At 36.0% G+C, this 27,509-nt stretch overlaps 1 protein-coding gene across 2 annotated transcripts in view; it reads right to left on the reverse strand.

Annotated features, from left to right (window-relative positions):
* Slc25a40 (solute carrier family 25 member 40) overlaps positions 1 to 27,509 on the reverse strand; it is a 58,296-nt gene that overhangs the window by 25,321 nt on the left and 5,466 nt on the right. For both annotated transcript variants that reach the window (XM_076860772.1, XM_076860762.2), the window contains exon 2: positions 851 to 919. The gene's annotated coding sequence lies outside the window, so the exon portion shown is untranslated. The remainder of the gene's footprint in view (positions 1 to 850; positions 920 to 27,509) is intronic.

Here is a 27,509-nt window from a genome sequence, read left to right on the forward strand (position 1 = left end):
GTCCCTTTTTCTGAAAAATAAAAACGGGGTAAGCCAGGTCTGGTGGTGCAATCCTATAATCCCAGCGGCTAGGATGGCTCAGGCAAGTGGATCACAAGTTCAAAGTCAGCCTCAGCAACTTAGCAAGGCTTTACATAACTCTGTGAGACCATGTCTCTAAATAAAATATAAAAAGGGACTGGAGATGTGGCTCAGTGATTGAGTGCCCCTGGTTTCAATCTCCAGAACCAAAACAACAACAACAAAATAAAAATGTTATTATTATTCATGTTTGTTTTTTAACCTGCTGTGACAATTATATTGTGTCAATATAGATTCATATAATTTTTACTGATTGCACAGTGTTTAATTATATTTAAAGAATCTCATCTTTTAGACACTTAGGTTGTTGCCAATTTCTTAACTGTAAAACATTCTGACACGATATCCTTATCCACATAACTTTTTATAGTCTTCCTACAATTACCCTAGGAGAGAGAGTAAGATTGTTGGGCTGACCTATTTAAAAATTTGATAAAAATGGCCAAAATCCTTTCCAGAAAAATTAGAATAATATATACTTCCACTGGTGTTACACAAGTTCCTAGTGATCCACTTCTTCACAAATTCTTACACAGTATATATCATTAACTTTCTCTGAGCCATTCAAAAGTAGATTGCATACACCATGCTCCTTTACTCTAAATACAACAATATATTCTCTTATTTTATCAAAGTATAATAAACAATTTCAAGAAATTTAATTTTGACACAACACAGTTCATATTTCAGTTTTGTCAATTATATTAATAACATCCTTTATAAAAATGAATGGTAATTTTATTTTTTCAGACTTTCATTATTTATCTACCTGGTTTAAGTCTTGTCCTCAATTATGTGCTCCCATATTTTATTGTTTGTAACATCAGTAGCTGGAAACCTAAAAAAAAAAAAAGTAAGAGATTATTTTTTTACATAAAGAGATATTACATCTGAAGGAAAGAGAATGTACAGAAACAAGGCTGGGGAGGTGGCTTAATGGTAGAGCCCTCCAAAATGCAATCATTAAAGTTATGAAAAGCATTTTTACAAAAATGTCATGTTATCCTAATTAATATACTCTTATTTAAAAACAACCACTCTAGAGCTTGAACACAGCGACCAACCTAAGCATCATGTATAGAACTAGATTTTTTAATGTAAAATTAAAGACAGCATCATCTAGTATTTTTTGAGTGGGGGGGACCTCCTCTAATCTAAATTAAAACGAGCTTCTGATCTAACTACCAATTCCCAGGAAATTCAGAGACTAGAGTAACAAGGCAACAGATGCCACAAAATAGCACATACCACAACAGTTGTAGTATTCTAACCTACAGGCCTCTTGACTTGGTTTCTTCAAGTCAAAGTAAGGTGGGGAAAAAAGTGGCAGCAGAGGGAAAACAGTTAAAGCCTCATGGTTTCAACAAATTTTTAAAACCCAATTTGAGGGGTTGGGGTTGTGGCTCAGTGGTAGAGCGCTTGCCTAGCATGTGGAGGCACTGGGTTCAATTCTCAGCACCACATAAAAATAAAATAAATGTATTTAAAAATTTGGGGGTAACTAGAGAAATCTGAACATGGGTTGTTAGATAACACTAATTTGATATTAGTTAATACTTTTAAATTATTGATCTTTTTGTGGTGATAATGATACTATCATTATGTAGAAACCATCCCCCCACCACCACGAGCAGTGATTGAACCCAGGGACTTAACCATGCTAGATAAGTGCTATGCCTCATACAGAGGTCCCCAGCCCTTTTGAGACAAAAGTTAACTGGGCTGACCTCAGACTCCTAAGAAGCCAAGATTGTAGGGATGCACCACCAGATTTGGCTGTATTTTGTAGTTTTGATAATAGCTATTCAAACTGGGTAGACAGTATCTCATTGTCATTTTGATTTGCACATCCCTGATAAGTGTTATTTAGCACTTTTACATATATTTGGTTAGCTACTTGTATATCTTTTTTGAGAAATGTCTTCAGATCTGGGAGGTTTTGTCGTTGTTTTTCTTTTTTGGTGCTATGATTGAACCCAGGGCTTTCCACATGCTAAGCAAGGATTCTACCACTGAACTATGCCTTAACCCCTATTTGCTCCATTTTTCTTTTCAAATAGTTTTTTAGTTGTATATGAACACAATACCTTTACTGTTTGTTTTTATGTGATGCTGGGGATTCAAATGCATGCTAGGCAAGCGTTCTACCATTAAGCACAACCCAGCCCTCTTTTCTTTTTCTTTATTTTGTGGTGTTGTTTTGGTACTGGGAATTGAACCCAGAAGCAGTTTACCACTGACCTACATCCCCAACCCTTTTTATTTTTTTGAGACAGAGTCTTGCTAAGTTGTGAGGCTGACCTTGAACCTGCAATCAACCTCCCAAATAGCTAGGATTACCAGACTTGTGCCATTGTGTTCAGCCGATTTGCTCATTTTTAGTTGTTCCTTGTTTATTCTGGTTAAATCTCTTACCAGATGAATAGTTGGCAATTTTTTTTTCCCATTCTGTAGGTTGTCTCTCAACTGCTGATTCCTTTGTTTTGCAGAAGCTGTTTTGCTTGATATAAACCCTTCTGTCAATGTTTGCTTTGTTGCCCGTGACTCTGAGGTCATTACCCACCAAGGTTTTACCAGATCAATGGCTTGAAGTATTTCCCCTTTGCTTTCATCTAGTACTTCATGTCCTACATTTAAGTATTGGATCCATTTTAAGTTGATTATTGTATATTATATGGTCAGAGATAGGGGTCTGGTTTCATTCTGCTGTATATGAATACCCAATTTCCACAGCACAATTTATTTAAAAGACTGTTCTCCCTCTAATGTGTGTATACTTCTCTTCATAGAATCCTCTCACTTCCTTGTGTAAAACTTGGTTAAACTTATTCCTAAGTATTTCATTCTTTTCATAGCATTGTAATCAGAGTGCCTTCTATATTTTTTCATCAAGTGCATTTTGAGGTACAGAAAGACGACTTTCACTTTACTTCATTTTGCTGAATTTGTTCCACCGGTAAGTTTTATGGTGGAGTCTAGTTTTTCTATATTTAAGATCATGTCATTTGCAGAAAGGGACCTTTCCAATTTGGATGCCCTTTATTAGTTAGGACTTCTAGTACTACAATGAATAAAATCAATGAAAGTGGGCATTCTTATCTTGTTCCTTATCTTAGAGAAACACTTTCAACTTTTTTTCAGTTTGTTAGTTGTGGGTTTGTCAATATAACCTTAATTGTGTTGATATATAATTGTTCTGTCTCTAATTTGTTGACAAGAGCTTGTATCATTAAGAGATGTTAAATTTGATCAAATGTTTCTTTCTGTATCTGTTAAGATGATCATATGGTTTTTGTCCATGCTTATTGATTTGCATGATTCTTCCTAATATGTGTGAAACCCCACACAATCATGGTATATAATATTTTCGATGTGCTATTGGATTCAGTTTGCTAATATTTTGTTGAGAATGTTTGCATCTGTGTTCATCAGGGATATTGGTCCATAGAGAATTTCTTAAATAGGCCTGGCACAGTGGTGCATGCCTGTAATTCCAGCAACTCAGGAGGCTGAGAAAGGAGGGTTACAAGTTTGAGGCCAGCCTGGGCAATTTAAGTCAAAATAAAATATAAAAAAGAATGGGGATATAGATCAGTGGTAGAGTGCCCCTGCATTCAATCTCTAATATAGCAAACAAAAGATAAATAAATAAACCAGAATTCTTAAATAGAATGTAAAGTAGGAACTTAGATTCAACTATTTCAATGTAAAAAGGAGTAACCTCTTTCTCCAATTCCAAGGACTGCCACCCTTTTTCTTTTAACCTGTCATACCACTCTCTTAACCTAAGTTCTATTCTTTTCTTTTTAAATATTTTTTTAGATGTTGATGAACCTTTAATTTCATTCATTTACTTATACGTGGTGCTGAGAATGAACCCAGTGCCTCACATAAGCTAGGCAAGGGCTCTACCACTGATCCACAACTACAGCCTCCCTAAGTTCTATCTTGTGTAAAACAGTTAAGAGGCTTTCTATTATCTTCTATTGGTCAACTTAATTATCCTTGAACTATACCACATTGTAGTGATTATTATTAAATTACAAGTCCTTACATATGGTAGGTCAAGGCCACTCTCCCTGCTCTTCTTTCGATGTATTATGGCTATTCTTGGCCCTTTGGTCTTTCACATAAACTTAATTATCTTACCAAGTTCTTGAAAACCCTCTTTGGGACTTTGGTTGGGATTTAATTGAATGTATAGACAAATCTGGAGGCAATTAGTATCCATGAATGAGTAGTCTATTTATTTAGGTCTTCCATAATGTTCTGAAGTTTTAAATTTTGTCTTATAGAAATACTGCATAATGTGGCAGATCTGTATATCTAACAGTCTCTAATATTACGTTTTCTCTTTTAGCACATGCATATGACTTATGTTAATTTTTTATTAATTTTTTTTACTTGTCAGTGGATCTTTTATTTTCTTTCTTTAAGTTTATTTATATGCAGTGGTCAGGGCCTCACACATGCCTGGCAAGCGCTCTACCACTGAGAAACAACTCCAGCCCCTGTATGTTAATCTTATACTTATCTACCTTGCTAAAAATCCCCTATTATTTGTAACAATTTTTGGACTCTTGAGTTTTCTATGCAAATGTTTATATGGCATGCAGGTAATGTTTGGTTCCTGTCATTTCCAGTCATCTAGCTACTAATTTATATTTCTTATTGCACAAACTAAGATCTCTGTTACAATGAATGGAGTATGACAATGCATATTCTCGTCTGTTCCTAAATTTTAAAAGAATTCTTCTGAGATTCCCCAAGAGTATGATGTTTGCTCTAATTTTGGTGATACAGTGACTCATCAACATATTAGAAAACTTTCTAAACTACATTTACTAAGATTTTCACTCTAAAAATAATCTACTGACATAGTTAATATACTATGAGTACTAATATTTAAATTTTACAATTTAGTAAGTTTTGGACACCTATGAAACCTGTCATGCCCATAAGTTTCTTCCTATACCTTTATAATTACTTCCTAGTCTCCTTCCCCTGCTCTGAAGCAAACCACTAATTGGCTGTCATTAAAGATTTATTTGCATTTTTGAGGATTTGAAGTTAATGGAAACATATAGTGAGTGCTCCTTTTTTTAACTAGGCTTTTAAAATTTACATTAATTATTTTGAAACTATACTATTAAATGTATTGATATTTGTTTACTTTCTGTTGTTAATATTCCATTGTAGGAATCTAGTATAATTTTTTATTTATTCATATGTTGATAGAAATTTTACATATATATATATATATATCTTCCTTCAGGGATTGAACTCAGGGTCACTTAACTACTGAGCTACATTCCCAGCCTTTTTTATTTATTTTGAGAGGTCTCACTAAGTTGCTGGCCTCAAACTTGTGATCTTCTTGCCTCAGCCTCCTAAACTGCTGAGCTTACGCTGGGTGCCATCACAAGGGACAAATATTTAACATTTTAAGAAACTGATAAAATGTTTTTCAAGACAAGTATATTATTTTACATTCCCACCATCACTATATATAAGTTCCAGTTGCTTAACATTCTTCATTCTTGGTATGGTTAGTGTTAAAATTGTATACATTTGAAAAGTTGAAAATTGTTATCTCACTATGGTATACTTTGCATTTTCTCAAGGAAATAATGTTATGTCTTTTCACATTTATTTGCTATCTATATGTATTCTTTGGAAAAACATCTATTCAAAACTTTTGCCCATTTTTAATAGGGATTGTTTATCTAATGTTGAGTTATAATAATAATTCTTTATATACATTATATACTAGAATCCTTAACAGATATGCTTCACAAATATTTTCTCCCCTTCTGTGGGCTCTTTCGCTTTCATGAAAGTATCCTTTGAGAGATGTTTTTGGTGCTATTGTTTACTTTCTTTTTTTAGTGCTGGGGAATGAAACCAGGGCTTCAAGCATACTAATGCTCTATACTAAGTGATATCCCCAAGCTGAGACATATAAAAAGCTTTTAATTTTCATGAAATCCAACACATCTTTTTACCTACTTTTTTTTAAGAGTCTTGTGCCCTTTCTAGAGAACAGGATAAGTGATAAAGTCACTTCTAAAATTAACATAGAAATGATTGTGACTCCCTTAGTATTCTCCCTTTCCTGTGTCTTGCTTGCTCAGAAGAATCAAGCTGCTATGCTATGAACTGCCCATTTAGGCACCAGATAACAAACAGCATTGAACTGAGGCCTTCCAGTCCAAAAAGGAAACTGAATCCTGCCAACAACCACATTAATAAGTTTGGAAGCAGATTCATCCCAGGTTGACCCTTGGACTGAATGCAACCTCAGCAAATACCTGAAATGCATGATTGTGAGAGATCCCAGGGTTACCTAGCTCTGTTGTATCCAGATTCCTGATGCAAAACTGTGAGGTTATAAATATTTATTATTTCAAGCTAATATATTTTGGAGTAATTTGTTATACTGCAACAGATAGTATCTATTGAGATGATCATATGTTTTTTCCTTTTTAGTTTGGTTATATGGTGATTTAAACTGCTTGATTTGTGTATGTTTTACCATCCTTGCATTCCCAGGATAAATTGGCTCATAGTATTCTATCCTTTTTGAATCAAATTGGTTTTGCTTTGTTAAAGTTCTATTAAGAATTTTACAATCCACATTTATGAGAAATACTGATCCACGCTTTTTTTTTTCATGGATAGAAAAAATTTATTAAGATGTCATTTCTCCCCAACTTCATTTATAGATTCAATGTATTCCCAAGAAAAATTCAAGAAAGTTATTTTGTGGATATCAACAAACTGATTCTAAAATTAGATAGAAAGCCATAAGCAGAATAGCCAACACAATGTAATACTAAACAGAACAAAGAGGATTAATACTAACTTCAAGATAACTATAAAGCTATAGTTGTCAAGAGAGTGTGGTACTGACTAAAGAACACACACACAAACAGATGAATGGAACAAAACTGATCCCAGAAATAGAATGATACAAATATATTTAATTGATCTTTGGCAAAGAAACAAAGATAATTCAGTGGAATAAAAATAGTATTTTCAACAAATGGTGCTGGAACAAGTGGCACTGGTCCACAATTTTCTTCTATTGCCTGTGTCTTCTTTAAATTCAAGTTTGACAGAATTTACCAGTGACGCTGTCTGGGCCTAGCATTTTCTTATATTTAGGCTACTTATTTCCTCTTATGTAAGTTTTGATAGTTGATGTACTTCAAGGAATTTGTTCATTTCACTGATTAAATTTATATGCATAAAGTTTATTGTAGTATTACTTTATTGTTCTTTTAATAGCATTAAGCTTTGTGCATTATTTCTCCAGTTCTTTATATTGATTAAATTGTGTCTTCCTTTTTTTATCCTGATGAGTCTGGCTTAAGTTTATAAGTTTTATTTATCTTCTCAGATAGCCAATTTTCAGTCTTATTGTCTCAACTATATTCTGTTTTCTAGGCCATCATTTTCTCATGTCATCTTTATTATTTCTTTGTACAACCATCTCTCAGTATCTGTGGAGGATTCATTCCAGAACCACATCTCCCCTGTGGATACCAAAATCTGAGGATGCTCAAGTCTCTCATATAAAAAGACATAGCTTTTGGTATACAACCTATATACATACTCCCATACACTTTAAACCAGCTCTAGATTACATAAGATCTTTCTTCGTTTCTAATACAGGCTTTAGAATGCTATACATTTGCTGAGTACTACCTAAGCTCATCCCACAAATTTTGACATAATTTATTATCATTTCCATTCTGCCCCAAATTTTCAAATCAGTCATTTATATTACCATCCTTATTGGGTTTTGGTATATGTGCTATATTAGTCTCATGAAATGCAACGGGGGAATATTTTCTATCTTTCTGCTCTGGGAGTTTGTCCAAGGCTGGAATTATTCAATCCTTAAATATTTAAGAGAATTTACCTGTGGATTCTAATTTTATCTGTAATTTCACTTTGTTTTCAAAACAGATATTGCTTTAACATAATGCCCTAGCAATAATAAATACACATATTGACAAGACCATGGTTTTCCCTTCTCTAATGAAAAGAATAAGGGTCCCTTGGAGAAGCAGTTTATGCTAGGTCTAGGGCAAGAAAAATACAAGATGAGCCTGGAACATACAATATTGCTAAAAAATAAGGAAGTGATTTATAAAGACAAGATAACAAGTTGAAGGGCAAAGAAACCAAGAGGAAAGAGTTCCCAATGGACAAAGATAGAACAATTTGAACAACAAACTAGATAGTAGTTTTGAATTATAACCCATGGCATGAAATAAATACTCATGAGTAGATACTGACATAAATAAATAATTTAAATTAAAAAACAGGGAGATGGAACTTTCTTCCTTACAAAAGAATTCTTATCAAAGTGTAAGAAATAAGAAATTGAAAATCACCTTAAGAACACTAAGTAGTGTGAAGAGAAACAAGATATTTGCATATCTCAAAGTATCTCCCCCAAGATATTAATTACAAAAAATGATATTTATTAATTACAAAGGTATAAATACTATCTTCACAGTACAAACACTCAGCAGACATTACCTTAAAAACATGATCATGGTTAATGTAAGCAATAAGAAATGCTGACATCATGTACTAAATGCAACTAGGTACTAAAAAGGATGTTTTTATTATATTCTTGCCCAAAATGCATTTTCTCCACCTAATCATGAGAAAATAGACAACCCCAAATTAAGGGACACCCAAAAAAAATAACTGACCAGTAGTATTCAAGGTCATGACACACAAGAAAAGACTGAGGAACCTACTGGGCACAGTGATACATGCCTGTAATCCCAGTGGCTCAGGAGGCTGAAGCAGGAGGATTGCAAGTTAAAAGCCAGCCTTAACAATTTAGTGAGACCCCAAGTAACTTAGCAAGACCAGATCTCAAAATTTTAAGAATATTTTAGAAAGGGCTGAGGATGTGGCTCAGTGGTTAAGTGCCCCTGTATTCGCTTCCTGGTACCACACACACACACACACACACACACACACACACACAAAGAAGAAACAAACAAACAAACAAACAAGACTGAAGAACCATAATAGATTAAAAGACTAAAGAGATAAGAGAACTAAGTATAATATGGAATACTGGATTAAATCCTACAATAAAAAAAGGAAATCAGTTGAAAAAATTCAAAATATGAATACATACAGTAGTTTAGTAAAAGGTATGTGCAAATATTTATACTTTCACTTTTAATATACTATTGCTTCATAAAATATTGAGAATAAAATTTAAAAATTTTAAAATGCACTTACCACCAAACACAACAATCTCAATTCTGTTTTTACCCAAGTAAAATGAGAAATTCATATTCACACAAAAACTTATACACAAACACTTATAGGGTACTATAATTGCCTCAAATTAGAAACAACTCAAATGTCTCTCGACTAGAAAATGGAGAAACAAATTTGTTTAAGTTTAAAATGGAATACTACATAACAATAAAGTATTTATTAATGCAATAACAGATGAATTTGAAATGAATCATGCAAAATAAAAGAAACCAAACTCAAAAGGGCACATGCCATAATTCTGTTTAACTGACATTATTGCAAAGGCAAAACTTTAAGGAAAAAAAATTTTGTGGTTGCGTAGGGACTGAAGGTGGTGAAGGGGTAAAAGCTGACATCAATAGGACTTAGGGAAATTATTGAGTGTGGGGTGTATCATAAAACTGTTTTGAATCTTGATTGTGGTAATTACACTATATGTGTTTGTCACAACTCATACAGTGTAATAGGGTAAGATTAACTAAATGTACATTACCTTTAAAAAAGAGAACATTAAAAAAGACAATGCTTAAGAAAAAGATATAACATCAGGAAAAAGTAGTCTCAGTGCAAATAGTAAAAATAGACAACTCTGAATGCTGAGAGCCACAGCCGAGTCAGAATGGCCACTGGCATTTTGCCAACCGTATTGGTTGACAGGCGAGGCATTACTATCCACCTCGGCCTCTACTTTTGAGTTCTCCCGCTACTTTGGAGTTCTTGTGGGGATTCCCCGAGAGTTCCCATTGGTTGGGGAAGTGCAGGAGGAGGGATTTCCGGAGGAGATATTTCCGGCTACTGGTTCCTGGATCAGAGGTGTGGCGTTTGGGAGGAATTCCCCGGGAGCGTGGGTGAAGTGTTTTGGTGGAGTTCAAAAATAAAGTTTGTTCCTGCTTCAGTGGTTCGTGGTTTGTGCCCAGCCAGACTGCGGCATTTGGTGGCCCGTACGCGAACGCCTGAAGCTTGGGGGTAAGTGAAACTGCTTGCCCCTAAGGGAAGGTGAGAGAATGGGTGACCATTTCAAAAAACAATGTGTTCTTGTTTTGATCTGTTTTGTTTTTGTTTCAAGCTGCCTATCCCTAGAACTTTCACAGGCAAACTGGGAAAAATGGTTGGCTCAAGGTTTGAAGTTGTTCGCCCCTGAGGAAGAGATAGAAATAGACCACAAATGCACATGTCAAGAAAATAGGAAAATTGATACAACGATTTTTTGTTCCGTTTTTGTTTCATTCTGTTTCGGTTTTCTTTTGTGTTATCTTATTGGGTTGCGTTATCTTTTTAGTAGATTAGAAATTAGTAAAAAACAAACCGAAAGAGTGTTAAGTAAATTGTTAGAGGTTCAGACCATGGAGAAAGACATTTTAGATGAAGTAAAAGAGAAGGTCTCTAGAGCTAGTCAGATAGAGGAAGAAAATTTAAAGGAAGAAAGCTTAGAGGAGAAACAGCTATTAGGGAAAAAGCTACAACAAGAGGCTGCTACTAACACCGTTCTATCACCAGAGGGCGTAATTCAAACAACAGCTCCACCTATGGAGACAGCTGAGTGGCCCTCAACCCCCATAGTTGATGGATGGGATCCTGAGACAGGACCTCAAAGATTAGCATGCCCTGTACTTGAGCAGGCAGGAGGGCAGCGAATTCACCATGCTTTAGATTTCAAAACAGTGAAGCAGTGAAAGGAGGCTGTAACAATCTATGGTCCTCAAGCACCCTTCACTGTAAGCATGGTCAAAACCATTACCAACTTGGACATGACGCCAGCAGATTGGGCTAGCATGTGTAAATCTGTGCTAAATGGAGGACAATATTTGTTATGGAAGGTTGCCAATGAGGAATTTTGCATGGAGACGGCTAGGTAAAATGCAGCAGCCAGTTACCCTCAAAGAAATCTAGATATGTTGTTAGGAAAAGGACCTTATGAGGGTCAACGGCAACAAATTGAATATGATCCTGCTATATATGCAAAAATTGCTGCAGATGCAGTTAGGGCATGGAAGACTTTACAAGGACATGGAGATTTACAAGGTCAATTATCTAAGGTAATACAGGGAGCTAATGAACCTTACGCTGAATTTGTAGATAGGCTTATTCAAACAGCTACCAGAGTTTTTGGGGATACAGAACAAGAAATGCCATTAATTAAACAACTGGCTTATGACCAAGCAAATTGTTGGTGCAGAGAGGTCATTAGACCATGGAAACATGGAGATTTAAACACATATATTAAATTATGTAGAGACATTAATGAACAAGGGCAAGTCTTGGCAGCTGCAGTACAACAGGCTTTAGATGCCAAGCCAAAAACATGCTACAATTGTGAACAAACAGGACATTTTAAAAGGAAATGCCCCATAGGAGGAGGGTTTAACAAAGCTAGGTATCAAAGGAGTAGAATACCGGGTATTTGCCCACGATGCCATAGAGGGAGACATTGGGCTAATGAATGCCATTCCCAAACCACCATAGAGGGTACTCCATTATCAAAAAACGGACAAGGACCAGGCGTTTACGCATGATATCGTGGAGAAAGGCATCGGGCTCCATTGCCAAAAAACGGACAGGGGGGCCCAATGCTTCGGGGCCCACGACCACAAATATAGGGGGCACTGGAGGAACCCAGAAACACCATGGAGGAACCCAGCAACACCATCAGGGTAGTGCCCAGGACACATTATCCATCAGATCTCTCATCAGACGAACCAGAGGGAGCGCAGGGTTGGACATCTGTGCCTCCGCCAGAGCACTACTAACTCCAGAGATGGGAGTTCAAATCATTCCCACAGGAGTAAAAGGACCTCTTCCCCATGGAACAGTAGGCTTATTGTTAAGACCCAGTTCTTCTACTCTAAAAGGACTTATAATAAGTCCTGGGGTAATTGATCCCGATTATGAAGGTGAGATAAAAATTATAGCTAGTTCTCCAAAGGGTATATCAGTAATTTCACCAGGAGATAGAATAGCACAGTTATTAATAATACCCAGCCTACATGATAAATTTTCCAGCAGTAGTATAGAAAGAAGTTCCAGGGGATTAGGCTCCACAGGTGTAGATTGGGCTATGCTGTCTTTAAATTTAGATTCTCGCCCCATGCTAAAACTAAATATTCAAGGACATGAGTTTAATGGGCTACTGGATACAGGTGCAGACCTTAGCATCATATCTCGTCAAGAACAGCCAAAACACTGGCCGTTACAACAAGCCACTCAAACGCTTCGAGGCCTAGGAGTGGCAACTAATCCCCATGGAAGTGCAATGGTATTAGATTGGAAGGATCCTGAAGGATGTGAAGGAACTATACAGCCATATGTATTGGATCATCTTCCTGTAAATTTATGGGGACGAGATGTCCTAGATCAATTAGGTATGACATTAACAAATAACATCAATCCAAATGCGCCCACTATTAGGGCTAGACAAGGTTTCAGGAAAGAAAAAAGATTACGAGAACAAGAACAAGGTATAGCAGCACCAATTCAAATAGATCAAGGAATAAATAGACATGGATTGGGTTTTCAGAAGGGGTCACTGAGGCAATAAAAATTACTTGGAAATCAGAAAGACCAGAATGGGTTCCTCACTGGCCCCTGACTAAAGAAAAGATACAAGCAGCCCATGACCTGGTAAAACAACAATTAGCGGAGGGACATATACAACCTTCCGTATCTCCCTATAATACTCCCATTCTTGTCATTAAAAAGAAATCTGGTAAATGGAGATTATTGCAAGATTTAAGAGCCATTAATAATGAGATGGTTATTATGGGACCTGGTCAATCAGGGATTCCTCAATTGTCTGCTTTGCCAAAAACCTGGTACGTTTTAGCTATAGATATTAAAGATTGTTTTTTTTCAATTCCAATTCATCCTGAGGATAGTCCACGTTTTGCATTTACTATCCCTGCACTGAATCATGAAGGTCCTGATCAGAGATATGAATGGAAAGTACTCCCTCAAGGGATGGCTAACAGCCCAACTATGTGTCAAATTTATGTTAACAAAGCAATCCAGCCACTTAGAAATCAAAATCCTGAACTACAAATATTTCACTATATGGATGATGTATTGTTAGCACACAAAGATAAAAACACATTGCTAGAATGTTATGCCACGCTTACAAATTTATTAAAAAATTATAATCAAGAGATAGCAATAGATAAAGTACAATTAAATTTTCCAATTAATTATTTAGGAGTTCTATTATCCCCAATCATGGTCCATCCACCAAAAATTCAAATACGAGTAGATCAATTCAAATCACTTAACGATTTTCAAAAGTTATTAGGAGACATAAATTGGATAAGGCCTTATCTAGGCATACCAACAGGAGAGTTGGGACCTTTATTTGATATCCTAAAAGGTCCATCAGATCCAAATTCACCCCGCATGTTAACACCTGAAGCAAGAAAGGCATTAAAAATTATTGAAACATATATGGAAAATATGCATTTGGATAGAATTGATATAAGTTTTCCTTTATTATTTATTGTATTACCAACAAAAAATATTCCTACAGGAGTATTTTGGCAAGAAGGTCCATTATTGTGGATACATTTATCTTATTCTCCTAACACGATTCTTACTAGGTATCCTGAGGCTGTAGGACAATTAATACTCAAATGAATAAAAGCAGCAAAGGGAGTGTTTGGAATTTCTCCCAATAAAATTATTACTCCATATACTATGGATCAAATTGATGAGTTAGCTAATGAGTTAAATACTTGAGCAATAATCATGTATAAATCTAATGTTTCATTTGATAACCACTTACCATCTAATCCTTTATTGTGTTTTTGGTCTTCGCATCCTGTAGTTTTTCCAAAAATGACAAGAAAAACACCTATCATGAATGCTCCAAATGTATTCACTGATGGGTCAAATAATGGTACAGCAGCAGTAGTTACCCCTGATCAAACTTTGACATTTTTAGTACCCAAACAATCAGCTCAAAAGGTAGAGCTTAATGCAGTTTTACAAGCTTTTGTGATGTTTAAAGATTCTATATTTAATTTATTTTCTGATAGTATATAGTTAATGCTATAGTATCCCTTGAAGATGCTGGTAGGATTTCTCCTTCCTCTACTGTTTTCTCTTTGTTTTCCACTATACAAAGTCTAATCTGGGACAGAAAAGATCCATTCTTTATAGGACATATCAGAGCACATACAGGATTGCCTGGAGCTCTTAGTTTGGGCAACAATTTAGCAGATAAAACTACACATGACATACATATTTTCTCTACACTAGAAGAAGCAACAAATTTTCATAAAAGGTTCCATGTCAATGCTAATACTTTACAAAAGCATTTTAAAATAACTAAGGAATAAGCTAGACAAATAATAAAACAATGTCAAAATTGTGTGACCTTTTTACCACAAGTTAATCTTGGAGTCAATCCTAGAGGATTGATACCTAACCATATTTGACAGATGGATGTCACACACAGAATTTGGAAAATTAAAATATTTGCATGTTACAGTTGATACTTCTTCCAGATTTTTGATGGGCTCCCTTCATGCTGGAGAAAAAACTAATGATATTATAGCTCATGCTTACAAAATTTTGCCACTGTGGGCATTCCAAAACAGTTAAAAACAGATAATGGTCCTTGTTATACTTCTACCTCTTTTAAACAATTTTGCTCATCATTTGGCATTACTAATATAACAGGAATCCCATACAATCCTCAGGGACAAGGCATAGTTGAAAGAGCTCAAACTATTAAAATGTACTTATTAAAGCAAAAAGAGGGAATTGGAAAGGGGTATATATCCCCCAAAGATAAACTTAAAATAACCCTTTTTACTCTAAACTTTTTAAATTTGGATTCATCAGGGCTTAGTGCTGCAGAAAGGCATATGTGTCCAAAAAATGTACATAAGTACAAAGTACATAAATGTACTTTGGAAGGATATTCTAACAGGACAATGGAAAGGTCCTGACCCAGTGATTGTCTGGAGTCGGAGGTCTCTTTGTGTGTTTCCACAGGGAGAACAGCAGCTGATTTGGATACCAGAGAGACTAACCGAAGTGATTTCTACAGACCAAAAAGAAGATGATTTGACTCAAATCCATAACAGCTGATATCCAGAGCTCCAGCTTGGCTATTCTTACATCTGCGACAGTGATTTACCAGGATGCTTTTTTTTCAATATCTATTTTATTATTGCATTTTCCCACATCATAAAGTTCTATTTTATTTCTTGAGCTCATACAGACCTAGGTTAGTGTTTTTGTGATCAGTTTTATTTTTTGACTGTGGAGTTTTTAAACATTGCAATGGAGACTTCACCTGTGAAAAACTACAAGGCCTTTACTATTATATTATGTGTTGTATATATTATGTTACGTGTGCACACTTCTGTTTTGTGTTGTATGTCTGTATGTGCATATGTTCATATATTCATACATGAGGAGCACTCATGAAAAAATGGATCCAAATTTTTTTTATTCACGTGATTTTAATGGTTTAATTTAAATTGGGTAAATAGCTGTTGAGGATTGTTTTAATATGTGTACAAATAGGAGGTTAACAGATCTGTTTGTTTACTTTCACCTTTCCTTTTCATTATATTTAATAATTCTGTTCAGGATAATGTAAATTGTTCAGAAAATTGTTTTCTTAGTACCTGTTGGAATGTTACATAATTTTTTTTTTTTTTTTTAGTATCATTGCCAGAATTCCTATCTTCATCCCAGTGCTGGTGAAGACAAAGATAAAATCAAACTACAGCTTCTTCAATAGTTACCACAACAAACTGTATAAACTGATGCATCAATGAATAATAACTCAAGAAGTAATGCTCAATCAAGGAGTCAATTTACTTTGGGAAGAAATGAACATATTGATAGATTCCTCCGCTTTGAACTGCTTGCAGAACTTGCCTGGACTATCTATCACTTGTATACATTGTGAACTATCTGTTGGTGCAGCGAATTGTGGTAATGCTGGAGTATCTTTGCTGATGGTGTCACCGGTGGTACAATTCTTCCAAAGGAGCTGTCAATTGGCTTGGTGTCGTGACATTTCTATATCCTCCTCCCTTCTGCTAGTGATGGTCTAAAATTTGGGGGCCAACAGAGGTGAGGCAAAGAACCTCACCATCCCCCACTGGCACCAAAGCCAAATTTGGGGGCCAACGGAGGTGAGGCAAAGAACCTCACCCCCCCACTGGTGCAAAGGCCTATCCACAAGTATGGCTGTATGCTGGACCGGTAGTCAGTGACAGGTATGATCCAATTGCAGTGGTACCAACCTAAGACAGGAGGCTGACGCCTAGAAGTCAGCTCATCCGATGACGGGTAAGGACCACATGTTGTATTGGACAACCTAACAGGCACGGTCCGTAAGCCACATTGCTTGTTGTTTAATTAAACAGAAGGGGGGAGATGCTGAGAGCCACAGCCGAGTCGGAATGGCCCCTGGCATTTTGCCAACAGTATTGGTTGACAGGCGAGGCATTACTATCCGCCTCGGCCGCTACTTTTGAGTTCTCCCATGTTCTCGTGGGGATTCCCGGGGATTCCCCGAGAGTTCCCATTGGTTGGGGAAGTGCAGGAGGAGGGATTTCCGGAGGAGATATTTCCGGCTACTGTTTCCTGGATCAGCGGCATGGCGTTTGGGAGGAATTACCCGGGGGCGTGTGTGAAGTGTTTTGGTGGAGTTCAAAAATAAAGTTTGTTCCTGCTTCACTGGCTCGTGGTTTGTGCCCAGCCAGACTCCGGCATCCGAATTCTCCATTTTCTGTTTTTATTAGCACATTATATTTAAACGTAATATTGGGTTAAGTTTTTAATAATATACATGTAAAGAATATAATTTGCTCTACTTCAGTTCTCAGTCCTTCCTTTTTCCATCCCATCCTCCTTCCCTGTTCTTCTCTGGTCTCCCTTTATTTCCATGGGATTCCCACCTCTCTTTTTGGTTCTTCTCATTTTGGTTTAGTTTCTGTATATGAGAGAAAACATTTGACCCTTGAATTTCTGAGTCTCTCTGATTTCATTTAGCATGATATTCTCCAATTCTGACATTTACCAGCAAATGTCATAATTTCATTCTTCTTTATGGCTCAATAAAGCTCGATTTTGTACATATACCACATTTTCTTCGTCCATTCATCTATTGGTAGGCACCTGGACGGTTCCTTAACTTAATTATTGTGAATTGCTCTGCTACAAAAATTCATGTGCCTGTAATACTATAGTATGCTGATTTTAGTTCTTTAAGATAACTACCAAGGAGTGGGATTGTTGGGTCATATGGTAGTTTATTTTTAAATAAACTTTTTTTATTTTTAAAAATATATTTTAGTTGTTGACAGACATTTATTTATTTATATGTGGTGTTAAGAATTGAACCCAATGCTTCACACACACTAGGCAAGTGCTCCACCATGGAGCTATAACCCCAGCCCATTCCTAGTCTTTTGAGGCATTTCCATACTGCTTTTCAAAGTGTTTGTAGTAATTTGCAGTCCCTCCAACAACCTTTTTCCCCCCACATCCTTGCCAGCATTTATTATATTTGTATTCTTGATGACTACTATTTTAACTAGAGCAAGTTAAATCTCAATAGAGTTTTGATTTGCCAGGGATGTTGAACATTTTTCCGTATATTTGCTTGCCATTTCTTCCGAGAAATGTCTGTTTAGTTCTTCTGCCCATTTATTGATTAGGTTTTTTGTTGTTATTATTGATGTTTTGGGAGGAGGGGTTAATTTTTTGAGTTCTTTTTAATTTTTATTTTTTTAGTTGTAGTTGGACACAATACCTTTATTTTATTTATTTATTTTTATGTGGTGCTGAGGATCCAACCCAGAGCCTTGCATGTGCAAGGCGAGCACTTTACCACTGATCCACAACCCCAGCCACTTTTGAGTTCTTTATGTATTCTGGATATTAATTGCCTGAGGAGCAGCTGGCAAAGGTCTTTTCCCATCCAATAGGCTTTCTCTTCACACTCTTTGTTTCTTTTGCTGTGCAGAAGTTTTTCATTTGCTGCCATCCCACTTAATTCTTGGATTTATTTCCCAAGTTTAGGAGTCTTATTAAGGAAGTCAGTGCCTGCACCAATATGTTGGAGTGTTGAACCTGTTTTCTTCTAGCAGTTGCAAAGTTTCTGGTCTAATTTCTAGGTCTTTAATCCACTTTGAGCTCAATGTTGTACAGATAGAGATCTACTTCCATTTTTCTACAAATGGATATCCAGTTTTCCCACACTATTTGTTAAAATGGCTATCTTTTCTCCAATGTACGTTTTTGGGACCTCTGGCAAGTATCAGATAACTGTATCTATGTAGATTTGTCTCTGTGTCTTCTAGTCATTCCATTGGTCTTCATGTCTGTTTGGATGCCAATACCACACTGTTATTATAACTACAGCTCTGTAGTATAATTTGAGGTGAGATATTGTAATGCCTCCAGCATCACTCTTCTTGCTCACAATTGCTTTGATATTCTGGGTCTTTTTTTCTCTCCCAAATGAATTTTAGGACTGTTCTTTTCTAGTTCTATTAAGAATGTCATTGGTGGAATATTACTCAGCACTACAAAATAACAAGATCATGGCATTTGCAGGCAAATGGATGGCATTAGAGCAAATTATGCTAAGTGAAGGTAGCCAATCCCTAAAAAACAAATGCCGAATGTCTTCTCTGATATAAGAGGGGTGACTCAAAATGGGATAGGGAAGAAGAACATGAGAAGAAGACTACCACTGAATAGGAAAGAGAGGTGGGAGGGAAAAAGAGGGAGAAGGGGAGTTGCACAGAAGATGGAAGGAGAACCTCATTATTATACAGAATATATATATGATGTTGTAATGAGAAAAAGAAAAAGTGTGTCACATTAGATTGGATAGAGAGAAAGGAGGGGAGAGGAGGGGAGGAGTAGGGAGAACAGGAAGGGCAGCAGAATAGAATTGACAATATGATTGATGTATGTACATTTCATGTATGTATTATATGTCAAAATACATTCTGCTGTCATGTATGACTAAAAATAAATTAATTAATTAATTTTTTTAAAAAAGAATGTCATTGGTATTTTGGTGGGAATCGCACTGAATCTGTATAACACTTTGGTAATACGGGTGTTTTGACAATTCTGTCTATCCAAGAACACAAGAGATCTTCCACTGAAAATGGGCAAAAGTTTAAATACTCAACAAAGAAACACACATAACTGGTCAATAAGTACCTGAGAAAATATTCAAATCTTCAGTCTTTGAGAAAATGCACATTAAAACTACATAAGGAATATGGTGGAGTAGAGAACTCCATTAATAGTCCTTCCATAGGAACAGTATAATCTAGCAATAACTGTCAGAATCAACTTTACCTCATCTCTTGGAAACTATTAATGTGCTCAGATCAACTGTGCCTAAATTTATTTTTTTTTAAAGTGAAGTTCCTGTGGCTTTTAATGTATCATGGCCATATTATTCCTCCTCTGGCTAAGTGGTGGTCTTAAAGAGAGCACTCTGTATTCCTAGTATGGGTTCCTGATGGCAGTGGAGCAGAGAGAACCTTGTTCACAAAGCACTGTGATTATTTTGACTAGTCTGGTGGCTGTCTAAAGGATAAATGCAAAGGTACAGTGCAGTTATTTCATTTAACTCAGAATTTTTCCAGGTTGAGAAGGCAATTGCTCAAGAAATGTTTGTTAAAAACCAATGTGTCAGCTGTTATTGCTTGGGATGAGGGATAACAGGTTTAAAAAACAAAACAAAAAAAAATAGACACACAAAAAGGATGGGAGAAGTAAACAGGGAGTAAATTGTTTCAAAGAATTAAACTCCCACATCTCTCTAGAAGGCCACATGCATGCTCAGGAAGGAACAAAGGCTCCAAAAGGCTACAGAAGACACTATGCTTTCACTTCTAGTTGACCTCTAAACTCTAGACATGCAGGAAGTAAAGGTTAAGATTGAGTTGTAATTGTTTTGAGTACTGAAATTATATTTCAGTACACACACACACAACACACACACACACACACACATACACACACATCACATACTTAACCTGGTATGCAGAAGGCTTTATTTTTTAATTCTAGACTTCATTGAAAACAAATTTCCATCAAATCACAGAGTGACTACTAAGCTAACCAGAAACTTTAGTGGCTACACATGACAAGGAATATGGACTTTACAAAATTAGTTCAGAAGAGTCACTAACCCAACAACTGCAACAAACAACAGCCCAAGTTACTAACCCAACATGGGCAAGGTGGAGATATTCATTTTCAGAATAGCCACACTGTAATATTAAAAATGTTCAACCTTAAACAATGATATAGCATGAAAATAAACAAGGAAATATGTATGGCCCATATATAGAGAAAATGGAAATAAAAAGAAATGGTCTCTTGGGGTTGGGGTCATGGCTCAGTGATAGATCGCTTGCCTAACATGTGTGAGGCACTGAGTTTGATCCTTATTCCTCAGCACCACGAAAAATAAATAAATAAATAAAGTTAATTTAAAAAAGAAAAAGAAATGGGTTTACGGAAGGTTAGACACTAGATTTAGAAGACAGACTTTAAAAAAACTGTTTGAAATATTGTCAGAATTGGGCTGTGGTTGTAGCTCAGTGATAGAATACTTGCCTAGCATGTGTGAGGCACTGGGTTCAATTTTCATCACTGCATATAAATAAATAAATGATCTATCAACAATTGAAAAAAATATATAAAAAAAAGAAATATTGTCAGAGTTAAAGAAAACCATGGACAAAGAACTAAAGAAAATCATTACAACAATATTTCATAAAAAAGAATATTAATGAAGAAATGGAAATTATTTTTAAAGACAACTCAAACTGAATTCCTAAGTTGAAAAGCACACAACTGAATTTAAAATCTACTAGGGGATTGCTATGATTTGAATAAATATTCCCAAAGGCCCATATGTATGTTAAAAGCATGGTCCCTATTCCATGGTGTTATTAAGAGGAGGCAAAGGTAGGGCCTAGTTGGAGGTCTTCTGGTCACTGGGGCATGCCTTTGAAGGGGAGAGAGGGACTCCAGTAGTTTTCTCTTCTTCTCCTTTGCATCGTGGCCATGAAGTGAATGGTTTTGCCATGTGCTGCTGCCATGTTGTACTGCCTTGCCACAGCCCAAAAAATAACAGGCTGAACTATCATGGATTGAAACCTACAAAACTATGAACCAAAATAAACCTTTTCAGCTTATAAACTGATTATCTCAGGTGTTTATTAACAGTAATGGAAAGCTGACTAAAACAATATATTAGTACCAAGAAAGGGGTCATCGTAACTACACCTGATGATGGGGAAAAGTTTTTCAAATTGATAAAGTAGAGGAAATTATAAAGGTTTGCAAAAGCAAGCAAGAAAAAGCCTAGAGTGCTATACATAAACATTAATGGGCAATTCTGTTGAGGGCTCAGAAAGCCAGTATACTGAAAGAAATATGAATGGTAAAGACTGTGCTGATGTAGTTTCAGATGGAAATGAGGATTTTCTTGGAAACTGGACTACAGACAAGAATCCATCCATTACAGGTATATCAGTACAAATTTATTTCAAAGACTTTCTTTCTTTGAGAGCCCCAGGGTACCTTGCTCAGCCAGGAACAACTAAGATGGCAAGATACTCAGAAATCACTGCAGCCATGCTTCAAGCAGACCCAATTGCAGGTCATACTGGTGGCAGACTTTTGACATTTGTGCATGTGATGCTAGTTTTCAGGCACTGCATAATTCAAAAGTTGTAGGGTCCATTCTTGAAGGCTTCCAAAAAGATATCAAAGGAAATCCTGGGAGGTCAGGCAGAATGTTGTTGGGCTGGCGTCCCTGCAAGCACTCCCTCACAGGGCAATGTGTAGAGTTGTAAATTAAGCCAAAGCTATAACTGATACTCTGAAAGAGATGCCCGGAATGTGGAAAGTTTGTTAAGGTGAGATATAAGAAATAAAAGGAAAAAAAGAATTAAAAAAAAAAAGGAAGGAAAAGGAGACTATAACTTTAATCTTAAAGCCTTGTGCTAAAGTTCCTCATATTTTTTCTCAGACCTTTCCAATTTCCTCATAACTTATTCCCAAAACCAGTTTTTCCCTCAGGACTATCATTTCTAAATTCTTGGTAAATCTGTAAATCTTAAAGTAACTTTAAATCTTATGAAAATTGTCCCCATTTAATAGGTATTTTTAAAATAAACTAAAAAAGAAAGTATGCCTATAATCCCAGTGGCTGGGGAGGCTGAGGCAGAAGGATCGTGAATTCAAAGCCAGCCTCAGCAACTTATCAAGGCCCTAAGCAACACAGAAAGACCCTGTCTCTAAGTAAAATATAAAAAGGGCTGGGGATGTGACTCAGTCTCAGTGGTTAAGTGTACCTAGGTTCAATCCCCAGTACAAAAATAAAAAAATTAAAAAAATGGGAGACAAAATATTTCAAGAACTATAAATAGTGTTATATTTCAAAATTATCTATTGATATGACAAAGGAGACAACATCAACCTAAAGGTTCTGAGAAAAGCCAGACCATAAAGAATCTTGTGATCACCAGACTAATGCCATCCCACATACTTTCCCCGGCCCACCCTTCACAAAGTTTCCTTTAAAAGAAGGGGAGAGGGACTGTGGTTATAGCTCAGTGGTAGAGCACTTGCCTAGCACTGGGTCCTATCCTCAGCACTACAGAAAAATAAATAAATAGAGATACTGTGTCCATTAAAAAAAAAAAAAAGGTGAGACCCTAAAAATACATCTTGCTCTTGAGCACACCTGTGTTCTATCTCTCTTTGAATGTTCTGCTTTCACTAAATAAACCTCTGTGCTTTACTAACTTACGTGTGTTGAAATTCTTTTCTGCTGTGAACATCAAGGACCCAGTTATCCTGAGTGAGGTCCCCCTCTCCAGGGCCTTCTCAGATCCCATCAGGTGAAAAAGGGAAGTTGCTGGAAGCCTGAAGAGTCAGCCTAAGAGAGTGGCTATGTGGACTGCAACCAGCAAAACCATAGGGATGGGGCTGTCCAGCATTCTACCACAAGGTGCCCTGGATGCCAGTCATGGAGACTTGAAATTTGGCGTCTGGTCTCCTATGTTTCTGCAATGCTTTGGTCTCATCCTTCATTATTTACGTATTCCTTCCTTGTAGAATAAGAATGCTTACCCTATGTCATATGTACATTGGAAGTACATAGTTTTTAAATTTTTTACAAGGGCTCACAGCTGAGTTTTCCTTGAGTCTAAGAAGAGACTTTGGGCCTGGACTTTTGAGCAATCCTGGGAACAGTTAAGACTTTGGGGATTCCTGGAAATGAACTAAAATCATTTTGCATTATGAGATACACAGACGCTTTTGGGGGCCAGTGGCAGTTGCTATTTCTTAGATGATTCTCTTCCAAAGGCTCATTTGGTAAAGCTTGGTTCCCCTCCTGTAGTGCTGTAGGGAGGAGTGGAACATTCAATGGGTGGGCTGTTGTAGGAGGCCTTCCAGTCGCTGAAGGTTGCCCTTCAAGGGGATATTAGGATCCTAACTTCTCCTCTCTTTTGCATCCTGACCATGAGGATGAGTGGTTTTGAATGTGCTGCTGCTGTGATGTGTTGTCTTGCCACAAGGCCAAAAGCAGCAGGGCCAACAAATCATGGACTGTTACCACCAAAACTTTGAACCAAAATAAACACTTTCTCTCTAAAAGTCAATTATTTCAAGTATTTGTTACCCAAGAAAACTAACACAAAGTTCAACAGCATATATTTTGACAAGGAAAAAATAATCAGTATATTTGAAGATGGCTCAATTGAGATTACTCATCAATTGAGAATAGAAAAAAAGGAAAGAATGCAGAAAAATAAACATAGCCTAAGAGATTTGGTGACATTTTTCAGTATACCAACATATACATGATAGGAGTCCCAGAAAGAGAAGACAGAAGGTGGCAGAATGATAGCCAAAATCATCCCAAATTAAAAAAAAAAAAAAAATTAGTTGTTGATGGACCTTTATTTTATTTATTTTTATGTGGTGCTGAGGATCAAACCCAGTGCCTCACACTTGCTAGGCAAGTGCTCTACCACTGTGCTACAATCCCAGCCCCCAAATTTGATAAAAGAAATGAATCTGTATATCCAAGAAACTCAACAAATCCCTAGGATAAACTCAGAGATCCATACAAAGACACACTATAATCTCCAAAAGACAAACACATAAATGTGTTTCTTGTTTGTAAATCCTTTTTGTTCTCTCTGATTTATAAGATGTAGTTTGAATGACAATAGCATAAAGTGGGGAAAGGCAATGGAGCTATATTAGATCAAATTTTTGTAATTATTAAAATCCATTGGCATGAATGTGAAGTAGATTGCTATAAATAAATAAGAAAGCTGCAATCCTGCCTGTCCAGTAAACCACTTAAAAAACACACATACAAAAAAAAAGTCAAAGAGCTGGGCGTGGTGGCTCACACCTGTAATCCCAGTGGCTGGGGAGGCTGGAGCAGGAGGACTTCGAGTTCAAAGCCAGCCTCAGCAACTGCGAGGTACTAAGAAACTCAGTAAGACCCTGTCTCTAAATAAAATACCAAAATGGGCTTGGGATGTAACTTAGTGGTCAAGTGCCCCTGAATTCAATCCCCACTACCAAAAAAAAAAAAAGTCAAAAAAACAATAAGGTAATGAGTTAAAATGGTATAAGAGGCCGTGCTGTGGCACATGCCTGTAATCCCAGCAGCTCGGGAAGCTGAGACAGGAGGATCATGAGTTCAAAGCCAGCCTCAGCAACAGCAAACTGCTAAGTAAGACCTTTTCTCTGATAAAATACAAAAAAAAAAATGGGCTGGGGATGTGGCTCAGTGGTTGAGTGCCCCTGAATTCAATCCCTGGTACCCTCCCCCCAAACAAAAAAAAAATTGTGAATATCTTTTTAAACCAAGAGGAGACATTAATGAAGGAAGAATGGAGCTACATACACAGAAAAAATACATGCATATTTAAAAGATATGCTAGAAAAGTAGTAAAATAGCAATGTAAACCCTACTTTATTAAAGGTAAATTAATTACACAGTACAATTAAAAAGCAGGAATTGGGAAAATAAATAAACTATACCCTCTCTACCAGAGATATATTTTAGATTCAAAGACAAATAGGTTGAAAGTGAAAGAATGGAACACTAATAATGAGTAAATGCAAAAATCTGTATTACATTATTTTTGGTTAGTAATCTCTTTATTGCCCCACATGATCTAAAAGACAATTATGTAAATTAATAGTTATAAATAATGTAGATTGCTATCATTTGCAACAACATATATCATTTGTAAAAATAGGAACATAAACCTAGCACAGTGGCACACACCTGTAATCCCAGCAGTTTGAGAGGCTGAGACAGGAGGATCCTGAGTTCAAAGCCAGCCTCAGCAATAGTGAGGCCCTAAGCAACTCAATGAGACCCTGTCTCTAAATAAAATACAAAATGGGGCTGGGGATATGGCTCAGTGGCCAAGTGCACCTGAGTTCAATACCCAGTACCGAGGGGTCGGGGGACATAAATAGGGTGGGGAATGGAGCTATAGAGAAGCAAAATTTTTATATTCTATTAAGCCAAACTGATATTATTCTGAGCTAAATTTTTATAAATTATATGCTAACTGCAATCTCCAGAACCACTAAGAAAATACCTAATATACATACAAATAAAAGAAATAAGAAGGGATCAAAATGGTACACTAGGAATATCTAACATTAAAAAAAAAGGGGGGGGGCCAGTAATGGAGGAACTGATGAATAAAAAAGGTATGATATATTAAAAAAACAAAAATCAAAGTAGCAAAGTAAGTTATTATTAAAATGCTATTGGCACAAATCTGAAAGAGTGCTGTAAATTAATATGAAAATTACAACTCTCCTGACTAGCAACCTTATGAGTAATTTCATTAAATACAAATGGACAGGTCTCCATTTAAGTGGTACATATTAAAAGAATTATTTTTTTGAGAGAGAGAGAGAGAAAAAGAGAGAGAGAGAGAATTTTTTAATATTTATTTTTCAGTTTTTGGTGAACACAACATCTTTACTTATTTTTATGTGGTGCTGAGGATTGAACCCAGCACCCCGCGCATGCCAGGCGAGTGCGTTACCGCTTGAGCCACATCCCCAGCCCCAAGAAGAATGATTTTTAAAGTATCCAACTGTGTGCCATGTGCAAAAATCTTACTTTAGAGCAAAAGAAACAGGCTGGAAGTGAAAATGGAAAGATATTCTATGAAAAGAATAATAATAATAAAGAAAACAATAATCAAAATAGAGTAACAGTACTAATATCAGACAAAATAGACTTTAAAACAAAAATTGCCACAAAAGCTAAGTAGAATGTTTTACAATGTTTCAAATCATGAATAAGATATAACAATAAAATATGTTCCTATTTTTACAAATGATATATGTTGTTGTAAATAACAGCAATCAACCTTATTTATAACTATTAATTTACATAATTGTCTTTTAGATCATGTGGGGCAATAAAGAGATTACTAATCAAAAAAAAACATAAATGCACATAAAAAAATATAGATTTTAAATAAAGCCCCAAATTATGTGAAGCACAACTGATAGAACTAGAAATACAGTTGGAACTGAAGACAAATGGCTGGAAACTTCCAACACCGCACACTTAAATGTGAAAAGAATATAAATTCCCCCAAGTGAACATGGAATAATCTCCAGAAGAAATGAAGTGAAAGGCCACAAAATAAGTTTCAATAAATTGTAAGACTATAATACAAACTATCTTTTCTGACCACAAAAGAAAATGTGAAATAAACAACAAAAGGAAATCTGGAAAATTCATAAATATAAGGAATTAAACAATAAACATGTAAGCAACCAATAGGTCAAAGATAAAATTTCAATGGAAATGTAAAAATACCTCAAGATGAATGAAAATACTACATACCAAAAACTTTAATGATATAGCGAAGCAGTGCTCAGAGGGAAACTTAGGCCTGTAAAAGCCTATAATAAAATGTAAGAGATCTGAAATTAGTAAACTGAACTTTCCCCTATAGAACTAGCAAAAGAACAAACCAAAATCAATATAGATTAGAATGAGGATAAAAAAAAGAAAATTTTAAAAAATACATGAAATTCATGAAAATAAAAGTTGTTAT

This window comes from Callospermophilus lateralis, chromosome 1 (genome assembly GCF_048772815.1).
Source record: "Callospermophilus lateralis isolate mCalLat2 chromosome 1, mCalLat2.hap1, whole genome shotgun sequence".
Lineage (NCBI taxonomy): Eukaryota > Metazoa > Chordata > Mammalia > Rodentia > Sciuridae > Callospermophilus > Callospermophilus lateralis.